This window comes from Cydia amplana, chromosome 20, assembly GCF_948474715.1.
Source record: "Cydia amplana chromosome 20, ilCydAmpl1.1, whole genome shotgun sequence".
NCBI classification, from domain to species: domain Eukaryota; kingdom Metazoa; phylum Arthropoda; class Insecta; order Lepidoptera; family Tortricidae; genus Cydia; species Cydia amplana.
This window is the reverse complement of record NC_086088.1, coordinates 3,363,497-3,379,088: the sequence shown is the minus strand read 5'-3', so window position 1 is coordinate 3,379,088 and position 15,592 is coordinate 3,363,497. Positions and strand designations below refer to the sequence as shown.

Below are 15,592 nucleotides of genomic sequence, written 5' to 3'. Positions count from 1 at the left end.
AAAAATATATTGAAATGACAAACCCAACGAAAAGATTCGTAGACATTGTCATAAAAAAAGATTGTCGCTTACTATTGTCAATAAATTTGTCACCTTAGCTACGCCCTCTGCTAGCTAATGTACCTATACTTTGAAATATCTTTAGAATATGTTTTCAAACAATTCTAATATTGTATATTTAAGTAAATATATTATTTTTCCATTTCATTTCCATCGGCATAGAGGGTATCATTTTTCAACAGTACAAAGGTATTAAGCACTCTGATGGCTTAACTTGTCTCGACTACTTTGCCTTGGAATCACCTTCAACCTTTAGAACAAGTTGTAGAACACATTTTACAAACTGTAGGTATATAATAGCAGTTTAAATAAAAAGCGCTGGTGGCCTAGCGGTAAGAGCGTGCGTCTTGCAATCCGGAGGTCGCGAGTTCGAACCCCGGCTCGTACCAATGAGTTTTTCGGAACTTATGTACTTACGTAATATCATTTGATATTTACCAGTCGATTTTCGGTGAAGGAAAACATCGTGAGGAAACCGGACTAATCTCAATACGGGCCTAGTTTACCCTCTGGGTTGAAAGGTCAGATGGCAGTCGCTTTCGTAAAAACTAGTGCCCACGCCAATTACTGGGATTAGTTGCCAAACGGAACCCAGGCTCCCATGAACCGTGGCAAAATTCCGGGACAACGCGAGGAAGATGATGATGATATAATAGCAGTTTACTTAAACTAACTAAAACTTTCATTACCGCTGGGCGCTGACGTGAGAGAAGGGGTCTTTCTCGAAATTCGCTAAATATCCGAGCTATCCTACTATTCGTACTCCTCCGATAAATATCTGAGCTTTCCGTACATTTCGTAGTACCTACTCCCTATTCGTGCGCTCGACTTACTTTTACGCTGCTTAACCAGATGTGAAATAGGACATTTATTTGGTCACGAGTGAAATAAGATGTACATCTTTCCATGAGATGAAAGGAGCATTTTTCATCAAAAACAGCTAGAAAAGTGTATCTTCGTAGATGCAGAAAAGTAGGTTTGATGACTTTGATGTTCTAGTGTAAAAAGGGAAAATCTTTTTCTTAATCGGCAAAGCACAATCATAACATATTTTGTAGGTTACCTACCAAAAATTTGAATGATTTTTGCGGAAGGATTAGGTGTATAATTTGTAAAGGTTTTGTGTAGATTGGTTAAACTACCCGTGCGAAGCCCGGGTTGCTAATACAATTTATAAATATTGATGAAACAATGAAAGGTCAACCCTAAGTGTAAGGCCTGAGTGGACGCTCGGAGCGGAGCGTTCGGCGGGGCGTGAAGCGTGGCGTCGAGGTCGGGAGTAATTTGAGCAGCGTGCACTAAAGCCGCTCCTATACGTTTGCATTTGTTTAACATGCACGCCGCACGCCCCGCCCCGCTGCACGCCGAACTCGAGCGTCCACTCAGGCCTTACACTAAGAGCGTTTCCATGTTGCCGGATACGATATCGGATGTTGGTGAAACAATTGAATTTAAACTGTTGTGAGTCATACTAATCACTAAGCTAAACCGTAAGTTAAATCGTTATACTAAGCGTAGCTAAAGTGTCATTCTATGGAACTTGCTAACTATGTAAACAAACCGCCATATTGAAACTGTCAAAATATATGAATTTACTAGTGACTTTAGGTTACATAGTTAGCAAGTGCCATAGAATGACACTTTAAGAAGTGAACATTAAAACGCCTTTTTATTTATATTTATTCATTGTTTAAATTGTTTAAAAAATAACCTTAAACCACAAAAGAAGGACTTGGGCCACAAGGCACTCTCTACCAGCTGCATTTCTCCAAGAATCATCCGACTTCCGATATCGAATCGGAGAATGTAAAGTCGCTCTAACATATCACTACATAGTATAAAACAAAGTCACTTTCCGCTGCCTGTCTGTCCCTATAAGTACCTATAATACTTAGACCTTTAAAACTACGCCACGGATTTTGATGCGGTTTTTTTTAATCGATATAGTGATTCAAGAGGAAGGTTTATGTATAATTTGTTAACCCTTGCGAAACCGGGGTGGGACGCTAGTACCTAATAAAGCCTTTTCAAATCAATTATTCACATGCGATCGCTAGGGTTGAACATGAATTTAGGGAACTGGGATTTTACGACGCAGATTTAGCACTTCGTTTTACGATTCTGACCTTCAGATTTGGGCCCGATTCGGATTATGAAATAGACATATATTAGATATCTTTTAGACATCGCCAAGATACGATAACGATATGTTTAAGATCTAACCTGTCAAATTTGACATTTCCGCGATTCTGGAGATACTCTTGAACGATTTCCACAAGATATTACTTAGAGATCTAATTCACATCTAATAGATATCTAACACGATCTATCGTAAAAGTGACATTGGTTGCCCGAATTACGCTGCAAAAGACAACTAGTTGAAATTTAAACTATAACGTATCTAGAATGGATCTAGTACGTGTCGTCTCTTGTGAATATATCTTGAAGTTCGAATACGGCAGTTTGTGTCGGAGTCACGCTCGGGTGACACTACTTGATGAAAGATAGATAATGGCAAAGTCAATAGTTTTTTAGTGGGAAATATAATTCGTTTTTATGAGATGCCAGGGTGCGTAGACAAGATGCCAATCGTTTACGCTCCGTAGTGTAGCGTAGTTATCTCTTTCTGTGGGCCCCATTCGGATTTTGAACTAGATATCTATTAGATATTATCTATTAGACATCATCAAGATATGTCTGTGTCAAACAAGTGTTAAAAGTGACGTTATTGTTTGAAGAAACGTCACTTTTGACACTTGTTTGACACTGACATATCCAATCCATATCGTTTAGATATCTAATATTTGACGCATCTTAAAGTTCGAATTTGGCAATATCACTTCCATAATTATTAGTGCGACAGAGACAGTTGCGTTTCCTTCGCTACGGACCGTTAACGATTGGTGTCTTGCCTGTTCAATGCAATGTCCAATTGTCCATTACTTTTTTATGAAAAGTGAAGATATAATAGCTTTCAATCTGTGAAGGAATATATGTATGTCGGAGCGCAGAAGGACGTATTGCAGCGTTACAGTTCATAGCTTTACACGCCTGTATAAAGTCGATTAGCAATGTTTGGCTACGTATTACTTGCTTGTAACGGAATAATAAAGTTGCGTAGAGAGTAATGCCACTATCTATTGGCGTATTGTTGAACTAAGATGACAGGTAGAAGGCTTTGGAACGTCAAGAGGTGTATCTTGAGTGAACGTAGGCACGAGTTGGCATTTTTGTCGTTATGTTGGTAGACTGGTCAGGCATGTTTGCCAACTTGATTTGGAAGCGGGAGCAGTTGGGACTCCGCCGCTGGGACTTTTCTTCCTTCTTCTTGATCGGACCGCGCTAGAGATCGGACGTTAGCCAAGCTCGTGCCTAATTTATTAGCAAATCTTTCCACCATATTATGGGTCAAGGGGACCGTGGCGACATCTACCGTAAGAGTGTTACACTTCTTAAACGGCTACCGGAGTTCCAAGTCATATTGGAAATTCACCAGTTACGATGTGCTACCCATACTAATTTACCCATACTTGACCCATAATATGGTGGAAAGATTTGCTGGCTATGGATGAGGTCTTGGTGGCTCAGATGGCAGAGCGCTGGAGTATCGATCCAGAGGCCGTGAGTTCAAGTCTCACCCAAGACAGTAATTTTTCCACTTTTAAATTTATTCTAAGCTTAATAGCATCGTTCGCAGACGTTTCTGCTTCTTAAAAATTAAAATTAATTATATTATACTTATACATTAATCATAACGTTTCCTACAGGGTTTCCTGTAACAGGAGAAATAAATTAAACTGTAGGCTGTACTCCTCAAACTGACCAACATTTGTTCAGCAACTTTTGAAAATAACTCATGTTTTGATTTTTATTACAGTTTAAAGTTTATTCTATGTCGCAATGTATTGCAAATTTTGTTATGTTTAAAGCGTGACAAGCAACGTCAAACACACTGATGTCAGCATACATTGAAGGCAATATTTATTTTGTATTAAAAAGAAGAAGTCTAAAGGATTCATATATAATTTTTAAAAGTTGCTGAACAAATGTTGGTCAGTTTGAGGAGTACAGCCTTTAGTTTAATTTATTGCTCCTGTTACAGGAAGCACCCAGTATAATAAAAAAAACACCTAAATATATAGCTACTTATAATGTATAACATGAAGTCCCTTAATGTATTTTCGATATTGCTCGAAAGGGCACATTTCTAGAGATACGAAGAGTTATGTGACAGGATGAGAATTATAGATTGTTCCATGACATATTCGGATCGAAACGGATGGGGGGGGGGATATATCCACGAAATATTTATGTTTATCGTTTTGTTGGGACGCACTTGATATTTTATCATTTATAACAATTGTTATCCTATAGCTTAGGAGTAGATTTTGAAATAACATTTATTATGTGTTAGCTAATAGTAATATTTTTCACCTAAAATATATTTAAATACAGGAACGAAATATTAATTTGATATTGATATAATATGATCACGCCAATTACTGGGATTAGTTGCCAAGCGGACCCCAGGCTCCCATGAGCCGTGGCAAAATGCCGGGACAACGCGAGGAAGATGATTGATATAATATGATCGCTCGCGGTTGCACTCATGTGGTCGTATCATAAAAAGCTTTGTTTAATTTATTAATAATTATTGAAATCAGATTACAAGTTTGGGTCTCCCAATAAAAAATATATTGTGTAAATTGCACTTGATCGTTTATTAAATAAATATTTCTGGAAATCCTTAACCGGCGGATTTTAACACTTATTTTAAGTACCAAATCAAGCAAAACAGTAATTTCATAAATATACAATTTCCGATTGAGCTTTAAAAAGAAAACCTGCTCAAAATAGTTCTTAAATTTATTTAACCAGAAAGCAAATTCATATTATTATTTCATTGACACATTTAACGGAACATTGAATACCGAGAATTTCATAATAAAATTGAAGCTAAGCGTAAATCTGTGAGGGACAAATTTCGTTCGTTTCATAAAATATTCGGGATTAAGTAATAAATTTTTCGCAAGATCATTTCTCCGTGGTTATTATTTCATTCAAAGTAAAAGCCATATTAAATGAAACTTATAACCGGGTCAGACGCGAATTTATTTTATTACCTTTACCGACGTTTCGACACAGGTTTCACTGATTCGTCGTGATTGCGGCTAACTGAAACCATTATATAAAATAAAATACATTAAAATTAGATCATTTTAGAAGACACTCTTTTAGACACAACAAAATCATGACACCTTTGCTGTCATTTTATACGCCTTTGTACCTTTATTGCTGTAAATTTTATGCAAATCTGTGTTGTGTACAATAAAGCGATTACTACTACTACTACAACAATACATTTTTCAAGTCACGCAGTAAATATTCAACGACCTACGTTCTCGACATTCTGCCCGCGACGCTCGTTCCCGAGAACCCTAAGTTCTTGAACTTTGAACGAGCTCCTTCAGGCTGCATAGTAAATGGTGACGCTTAAGCTCTGCCCTGTTTTACGAACAATTTGAACGCTATAATCGTGTGTAAGGAACAAAATTATCTGTATAATATTTTTATCTAAAAGCAGTAGAGATACATACATGGGAGGAGCATATTTGAAGTCATGTGTCGCAGGTACAAAATTGCCTTGAAAATTAAAGCAATTTTTTTTTAAAGATTGATTATATCAGTCAAGTAATTCCACAATTTTATGAATAATACTCTTTATAAAATCGATAGCTTTCGTTCATGACAAAGACTTGGGTATGTTTGAAAATCCTATTAATTTTATATTATTTTGTTGTACTACTTCCGTACCTAATAAAATGTGCGTGGTTCCGAATACTCCGCTGATAGCTAAATTGTCACTATACACGTTCAATGCTAACTTTGCCAGGTCTTAAAAAAGCAAGATTCCAGAGGTACAATTATTGGGTGTCATTCTGAATCCCTAACAACGTTTGTCCTAAAGTCACTTGCTCGAACTGGTTTGTCCTAATGGGCACATGCCCTAACGATCAATTGTCATAACGATTATTTTCCATAATGTAAGGTTCTGAAAAATGATTAGGTTTTAGAACTTGCTGCCACAAAAGTGGGTTAGTGGGTTAGTGGGTGGGTTAGTGGGTTAGGTTAGGGTTAGAACTCGCAAAAAGAAAATATGCTTAGTAACATTAGGATAAGTAATCAATAATTAGAGAAACCAAAATTAGAGATTTTAGTGTTAGGACAACTGATCATTATGACACACAATATTAGGGAATGCAAAGATAGGAGAAAAGACTTTAGGGATTCAGATATAAATCCACAATTATTATACCCCTGTTATTAAAGAACTTAGTTCAGACATTGTATGTATTGATGTTCGTATCATGCCTAAGATGAATGGTAAACCAACAACCAGTACCGTATTATACATATGTGTCTCAGAGGTACGTACATACCACGCTCATATAGGAGATTAAATATATTTTTTATCATATTTGTAGGTACATACATGCAATCGTAGATGGATTAAAAGGCGATATTACATTCGAGATGATGTTTTTTTTTTCATGTCTTACGTCATGTGAACCAAGGATTATAATAAAACATAGGTACATATTTTTGTACATCAACCTAGTAAAAAGTATCATTGTAAAACTGTCATAAATAATTGTAGCAATCATTAACTTTTCACTATATCGTGGCTGGTTGTCAAATCAAACTTTTCATTTTATGCCTGTCGTCAAAAATATCAAAATAGTACCTACATTTCTATCCATATCTACCTATTTTGTTTAATGTTTCTTGTTATTTATTGGTACTGAGATCTTCGTCATGTCATCGGTGGCAATAGTGAAAAAGGGTACAAGTCTCGCGTAGCTTAGGTCTTACGGATGTTTCAGGTCTTAGCTTAGGGGTGTTACGTACAACTTACAGCCTTTTATACCTGCGCTGCCCGAAATATGTACCCTTTTTTACTAGGGCCACAGATATATATTCCGTCCCTGCTTCCTATAAACAGAAGTCTTAAAGTGACTGAGGGCCTACCGCGAACCACGTTCGACGTGTTACCTCCTTGTCACACTTACGTACGAATTTACAAGTGCGACAGAGAGGCAACACGTCGAACGTGGTTCGCGGTAGGCGCTCAGTCTATTTCCAACGACAGCTCCACTATACTGTCAATTTTACTATGGAAATTCACAGTAACAGCGACGCGTTCAGTACCAGTTGTGCAGCTGCGGTCAGAAATGGAATGTTCACTATGGTTGGCTAGACCGTTCGAATTCCTTACCCTAGAACAAATACCTACCCCGTCTCTCTCTAACTAATGCAACGTTATGAAACAGATACGGCAGCCCTCGCCAAGTCTAGAACAGGAAATACAAGGAGTCATTACCATACAGGCTTAATAAGGAAAGTATTTCATTGTACCAGTGTTTCACTAAACTAGACCTAGAAATACACATGAAATTTTTTCCTCTTGTGTCTTATTTGTATAGAAGTAAGGTTTCTAATGCAGTAAGCGCCAATGAAAATAAGTTTTTTTTTAGTAACACGTCAACACGCGATATGAATATAGATAATATAGATAGTGCGTTAGGTATAAAAGAAAAATAATCATATGAATGTTGTTGTGTACGTTTTTTGTCTGAGGCTGTTCATAAATTATTACGTTATCTATTTTTGACGATATTTGACACCCCGCCCTCTAAAATCATCCAAAAATCATGCTTCGAATGACCTCCACCTACGTCATGCTACCATCACCAGATGTCCTACCCCCCAATTTGAAATGACGTAATTTATGAATAGCCCCTCTCAATAAAGGGTAATGACTAATATTATTCTTAATCATTGTCAGGTTTTAATGGGGTCTCTATTGTTTCCCATAAAGTTTTAAGTCATAATATATTGTTTGTCCGCATTTTAGTTAGTCATAATTTGGTTTTTCTCAGAAACGCGTAACTTTTCAGGATTGCCATAAAACAGACCTAACCTAACCTACCCATAGGATAACCTTAAGAAAATTCCTGAAAAGTTAACGGTTTTAGAATTATGACTAATGATAATCTTACAATCATTACATTATGACTTTCAATCATTATGCCAAACAAAGGGATCCGGTTATTATGTCTTTGTTTTTTTTTTATCTTTGTGTTTCTATCTTTACAAAGATATAAAATAAAACATTGATGATATTCATAATCACAGACACGACATCCTCTAGACTGAGCATAGTAACGCTACCCCCTCTGCCACTTATACAATAGTTTTACTCCATCTTCGAGTCAATCCCGTGCCGTGATTGGTCCGTGTCTTTGAACGGACCAATCACGGCACGGGATTCGCTCACCTCGTCCCCCCGCACCCGCGTATTTTTGGCAGCATCGGTTTCATGAAATAATTGCTCTAAACTCAGTCTAGAGGATTCCTAGTCTATGTTCATAATTAATATTTCCTATTCATATCCAAAAAATAAATAATTTACTCAGTCTTTCGACTGAGACTCTAAAAACCTAAAAGGTTATTTACGAATAACATATCAGGTTTTTACTTAAAAACCACAGGCGGTTTACTATTATTTATTCAGTCCGACGTGCAAGTTTTATTTATTAATCGAAGTCATAATATATATTATAATTAATTAATTTAATAAGTCGAAACTGTTTAATCATTGAAACACAAACAATACAAATAATATATCCCTTTCATAACCCACAAACCCTCTGAAAACCTTTGCTATAACTATAAACCGTATCATGGAATTGTAAATATTTTTACATAGAAAAATAAGCCTTATTCTTTGCCTTTAGGGTTAAAATTAGTTCTTTAGCTTCAGTGTACATAATACATTTTAGTTTAAATTGCAATTTGATATTTTGAAACATTTACTCGGGTCCAAATTTTGCACCTTCTGTCCTATCATTTTCTGCTACGTTTATTGCATTGAGGTCCTTATACAGTCTATATTGTTTAATATTCGCTGTATATTTGACCCGCAAAGTTACGCGATCTGCACTAATTATTTATGTTACTATGAAAGGGATTTCACCTATTCAAAGAACTTCAGCCATTATTTTTTGTCCTAAGTAGAATATTTAAGATTTTTGAGACGAAAAATATAATAATTAAGATCTGAAAGAACACCGTTGATATAACATGTTTATCAAGAATAAGAACGGTAGTAAATTAATTTTTTTTTATCATTTATTTACAAACAAGATATATAAGTATACAGTGGTATTACTAAAATAAATTAAAAACTAGCTTAAATCTAAAATAGGCCCTTGAGGCATTGTACCAAGGATGCTGGCGACATTTCCTCGCTGTATCGCAATGCTGATACGTTGTGCGAGGTAGCCGCCAGCTCTTCGGTCACCAGTTACGTCAACCAGACGCTTCGCGATTTAAATTAATTAGGTATGGTGTATAACAGCTGTGTAATACGTTTTGTTTTTATATCCGAGATACATTACTTGCTGTTCAATTTGACAAACTACTACTCGATCATGTTTTTGTATCAAATTTATATTAAAATCACAGATCATTTAGCCAACCGAACTGTTATTTCACAACAAGATTTAGAGATCGCCCGAGCATAATAATTCTTTTCATTACAACTCGTAAAATCTAATGCTATTTTTTAAATTTTGGGTCGTTGCCTTTTATTGACTGATGAAATTGACTTAAAAACTGAATTGTTTTTGAAAGATAAAAATTTCATAGCATTCATCTGGTGGGGAACATTTTTGTGTTTCACTCGGTACAAAAGATTTGGAATCTTTCGCTTGCTCGGGTGTACAATACAATACAGTACAAATAATCTTTTCACCTCAGCAGCTCGAACAAGGGTACTTTGCTACTTAAAAACAGTGAGCAAAATGCGATTTTGCTCACTGAGTGAGATAAAATGAGTAAAATGCGATTTTGCTCACTCAGTGAGCAAAATGCGATTTTGCTCACTGTTTTTAAGTAGCAAAGTACCCTTGTTCGAGCTGCTGAGGTGAAAATTTAATTGTTCGTATATCTTAAGAAAACATGAGTGAATAGAGGTAAGCGATGAAGAAGGAATACATTTTTCGGGTTCTCTAATATGTTCTCACTGCTGAGGTGAAAAATGTTGTGTACTACACGAGATCAAAGTTATTTACATCTCGTGCGCTTTTGAGTCCCTTACTACGCTCAAGATTCTAAATTAGATTCACTCGCTACGCTCGTGAATCTATTATAGAATCTTTCGCTTGCACGGGACTCAAAATAAGCACTCGAAGAAATAACAAACTTTGATCTCTTGTTGTACAAATAACTATTATTGCACACCTCAATAAAAGAAAACAATACAAAAATAAAACAGAAACACAAGCAGAGGTAAACAACAGGCGGGTTTTATTTCTCCACTTGTAAAACAAATGACTATTATTAGTGTAAGGCCTGAGTGGACGCTCGAGTTGGGCGTGCAGCGGGGCGGGGCGTGCGGCGTGCATGTTAAACAAATGCAAGCGTATAGGAGCGGCCTTAGTGCACGCTGCTCAAATCACTTGTGAGCCCAACGCCACCCTGCACGCCCCGCCGAACGCTCCGCTTCGAGCGTCCACTCAGGCCTATTCTTACTAATCACCAATGACAGCCAATTTAGTGCCGAACATAGGCCTCTACTAACTGCTTTTGTCTAAATAAAGCCTTGGTGATTGATTAACGGCGTAACTTCGTTGAGTCTGTACGCATTGTATTTGTTAAATCGCGCACACGAGACTCGCGTATTGATGAAGCCTCGTGTAAATGAGACGGGTATAATTAATCGTACTCAACGTACCTACCTAATGAGGAGACCTTAAACAGAGCTAATGGAAAACGGTGTCTATTATGAACCATTAAAATCAGAAGACGGAGTATGTTATAGGACGCCTATTATGACACAATGAATTCGTCAAGACTATAATGGTAGAGAAATACATTTGGCATTAAGTCCGCCTTTTGTATATTGCTGTATATATTTTGAGCAATAAAGTTCAAATTATTAAAATGAATCACTATATAGTATAAAACAAAGTCGCTTCCCGCTGTCTGTCTGCCTCTATGTATGCTTAGATCTTTAAAACTAGGTACGCAACGGATTTTGATGCGGTTTTTTTTAATAGATAGAGTGATTCAAGAGGAAGGTTTAGTATGATTTGTTAACCCTTGCGAAGCCGGGGCTGGTCGCTAGGAAATCATAAAGAGAAAATCGACAGAAATAATTAAGACGAGACAGGAGCCAAGACATATTTCACAGTACCTGTAAAAAATTTTGAGGCCTAAGACAGAACTACCCATTCGTGCGTACAGATGTGCAAGTTGCGGAAAGTTTCCATAAAATTCTATAAATTCTCGGAAATTTCATGAAACTTTCACTAGGAAATATGGGAAATTTAAATTTAAAATTGGAAAGTTTCAATTCTCATATAAACATGTAAGAGATTTTCCGAATTTTTCCTACGTTAAATTTCCGAAACATTTCGCAATTTTGGAAAGTTTCCTTAGGCACATCAGTATTCGTGTGTAATAGAATAACTTGCGGGAATAGTTAACAAACACTCGCTCATCAGTACTTAAGTAGTTAGGTACTTATTTCCTGATTATCGTCCACGCATTGTGGAACGACGCTGTACATTATTAATTTTCTGTCTTTCGATGTTGACAAGGAATTGTAAAATTTGGGAGGGATAACACTGATTTAAACTTTCACGATTTTTACACATTATTAAATTGTACAACGGGACTTAATCGCGTATGTACGTTTTAAGATTTACCTCCGACGTTTCGAGGACGGCGTTGTCCCCGAGGTCTCGGAGAAGACTGGCTAAAGTTGACATCAGCATCTTCTAACCGCGCGAGTTGAGTTTGGGAGGGATAGTCCTGAACAGGTTCCCAGGATCCTTACTAAATGTCATAGATTTTTGTAAGTAAATAAGTTATTGTTGAAAAGCAGAAAATTCTCATGGCCTCATGTTTTGACCATGAAATAAACGTCTCAAGTGATAAACTCATCGGTAACGCTGACAGACTCGCCTGGCTCACCTATAGCGTTTTTCGTGGCATTTCATTTAGCAACGCCTTGCAAAATACGTAATTAACAGTCAAAAATGCCACAGTGACAAGGCCTTTAATTGCGGAAATGCCACTCAGCACCAGAATCAACAAAAACCACTAATTGAGTTTTGAAATGCCCTTAAAATTGACAATTCAGAAACGTCCACAGTTTCACTAATTGACGCTCGTAATAAGGGGAAGTGGCTGTAAAATGACCCTTTTTTTCTTTTGAAATAATTTTTCGTTGGAATTAAAATGATAATTAAGGAAAAGAAAAATAAATCCCGACACAAGTATTGTTATACTTAATGGGAGATTCCAGCCTTTTATGTGGTGTATTGTAAGTTAAACCATAATATTTGTACATATTTTATTTGCAATACTACAAAATGCGCATAGTTTACACGTTAAGGGTATATCTACAGCTGACTGTACTTATATGAATTTATAATAGGCCAGCTTTTGCCTGCGACTTCGTCTGCGTAATTGTGGCGTCATTTGTATTTCCATACACCACTTCATAATATTATATATCCTGCTGAGACCCCTCGTACAATTTTTGTACATATTCCACGATCAATTTTGAACTTTTATTGTTTAACCAAAGGTTCCAAATTCAACAATAAACAACTGCTTCCGGTTTTAGAAGGATATAGTGGCTCTTTTCCGGGATCCATCTCTATGATATCAGGGATAAAAACTATCCCTTATCCTTCTCAAGGAATCAGATTATATATAGGTATAAATTATGCCAAATTATTTAAATCGTTTCAGCGGTTACAGCATGAATTTTATAATACTCGTATTAATATGGATATAAATTTTTATGTATATAATATTTATTATTTTATCTGAATGTTATCACTTAATAACGAAGTGAAATCACCTTTCAACGTGTCGAATTTTTAGCCTACTCGTTAATTTACGACCCTCATTCAAATTTTCCAATAGAGATTGGCCTTATCTAAGATAAATGAACGTCTAACTCATTCAGAAATCATTCCAGTCACGAAAGGTTTTTGACAGATACCATTATCTGAAGCAATAAACAAAAACCGGCCAAGTGCGAGTAGGACTCGCGCACGGAGGGTTTCGCACCATCAACAAAAAATAGAGCAAAACAAGCAAAAAAATAAGCAAAAAAACGGTCACCCATCCAATTACTGACCCCGCCCGACGTTGCTTAACTTCGGTCAAAAATCACGTTTGTTGTATGGGAGCCCCACTTAAATCTTTATTTTATTCTGTTTTTAGTATTTGTTGTTATAGCGGCAACAGAAATACATCATCTGTGAAAATTTCAACTGTCTAGCTATCACGGTTCGTGAGATACAGCCTGGTGACAGACGGACGGACGGACGGACGGACAGCGGAGTCTTAGTAATAGGGTCCCGTTTTTACCCTTTGGGTACGGAACCCTAATAATACTACAATATATCTTTGCACTGACGCAGACGAATTTAATGAATAAATTTAGAAACCGTTGTGAGTACAGGTGGAAAAAAGAGAGCATATTTCCACACCTAGCCTAATAGCCTACTTCAAAGTTTAAATTTGTTTATAGCTTTAAATGTACCAAATGTATTTGCTTACTAGCGACCCGCCCCGGCTTCTGATGGGTTAACAAATTATACATAAACCTTCCTCTTGAATCACTCTATCTACTAAGAAAAAAAGCGGCCAAGTGCGAGTCGGACTCGCCCATGAAGGGTTCCGTATTTAGGCGATTTATGACGTATAAAAAAAAAACTACTTACTAGATCTCGCTCAAACCAATTTTCGGTGGAAGTTTACATGGTAATCTACATCAAATTATTAAATAAACCTTGAAATTGTCATCTACATCATATATTTTTTTTAGTTTTATCATTCTCTTATTTTAGAAGTTACAGGGGGGCGGACACACATTTTACCACTTTGGAAGTGTCTCTCGCGCAAACTATTCAGTTTAGAAAAAAATGATATTAGAAACCTCAATATCATTTTTGAAGACCTATCCACAGATACCCCACACGTATGGGTTTGATGAAAAAAAAATTTTTGAGTTTCAGTTCGAAGCAGGGCTTTAAATACCGTTAAAAAGTTGGTATCGTTACCACAAGGTGACAGATTTAACGTTAAGTTGTAACTAACGTTAGACCAGGTACCGTTAGTTATACTACTCTTTACCGGTAACAAAATGGTAACGTTAGCAGCTGTCAATTTGAGCTAACGTTAAGTCAAAGGTATCGATACACCATTGTTAACGTTAGTAGGTAACGTTAACAGCTGCTTATTTACCGTTTGATTAACTGATAGGTGCCATCATAGTTGACAATCGAGCGAATGTTCATTCACTCTCAAGCAGAGATGGGCAATTTTAATAACAAAACTTCCGTGAGACAAAGACATATTAAATGGAGATGGGCATTTCGTAATTGATTCCTGGTTCCACGATTACTCGAAATTACTTTGTAATCTGATTACCGATTCCCAGATTACTTTGTAATCTAACAATACCGAATTACTAATAGTGGAGTCAATATAAAGTTAAAGTTACATTAATTGCACAGTAAAATGTTTCTACACGGGTGAATTATATATCATATTGAATACCCGTCTGCGAATTAACAACTTGATATCTGTTCCCGTTTTTTAGAAATAACATTTTTTTTATTTTATATTTTATACTACCTAAACAGTAATTTCTAACTAGAATTTTTTTGAAGAATGGGCTATGAAGCTTACACGACTACACGGTCAGAATTTCTCCCGACAATAATATTAATTATAGATTTAATGAAAAAACAATAATTTTGTATGTTTTCCATGACCGAGAATATCCCACACTGAGAGAAAAGTTTACTATTGTGATTAATTTAATAGTATTTGTTTCGATCATGTTTAATTTATCTGCCCGAGGAACTGCTATATTCGCAGAATAGCAGCATGATTTTGGAAACAAACAGCAAATAATGTTCTACACAATTAATGGACACTTCTAGTTTTTTGGCAGTACATAACTGTACAAGTTATTGAAGACTACATACTTATTTTTCTCGCAATAATTAAATCAATTTCCAGCATAAAAAGTCAATGAAGTATGCTGTATTTCCAGGCTTCCACAGAGGCCAAGTCAAACTTTGTTTAAGATGTCAAAAATATATCATTTTGTTATCATTCGCCCAACCGTCTCGCTCGCACCAATACATATTTCATCTAGTACGAGTGAAATGCACGCGCGAATGATATAAAATGACATCTTTTATAACAAAGTTCGAATTAGCATCAAGTTATGACTTATGGCATTGCGTTAAGGTTTAATAATTCAATGCATAAAGTGTTTGTGTTTATGTGAAAAATGATAGGTGTCAATTTTTATATCTATTCACAAAACGTTTAGAATACAGGATGCACAGTCAGATATAAATAGACCCTTAAAGTCTTACAACTATCTATGATACTGGATCTCAAGCTTATTTGGTTAGTAAGTACCGTC

At 36.2% G+C, this 15,592-nt stretch overlaps 1 protein-coding gene across 1 annotated transcript in view; it reads right to left on the bottom strand.

Moving 5' to 3' along the window:
- LOC134657488 (neuropeptide F receptor) overlaps positions 1-15,592 on the bottom strand; it is a 102,993-nt gene that overhangs the window by 79,250 nt on the left and 8,151 nt on the right. The window lies entirely within an intron of this gene.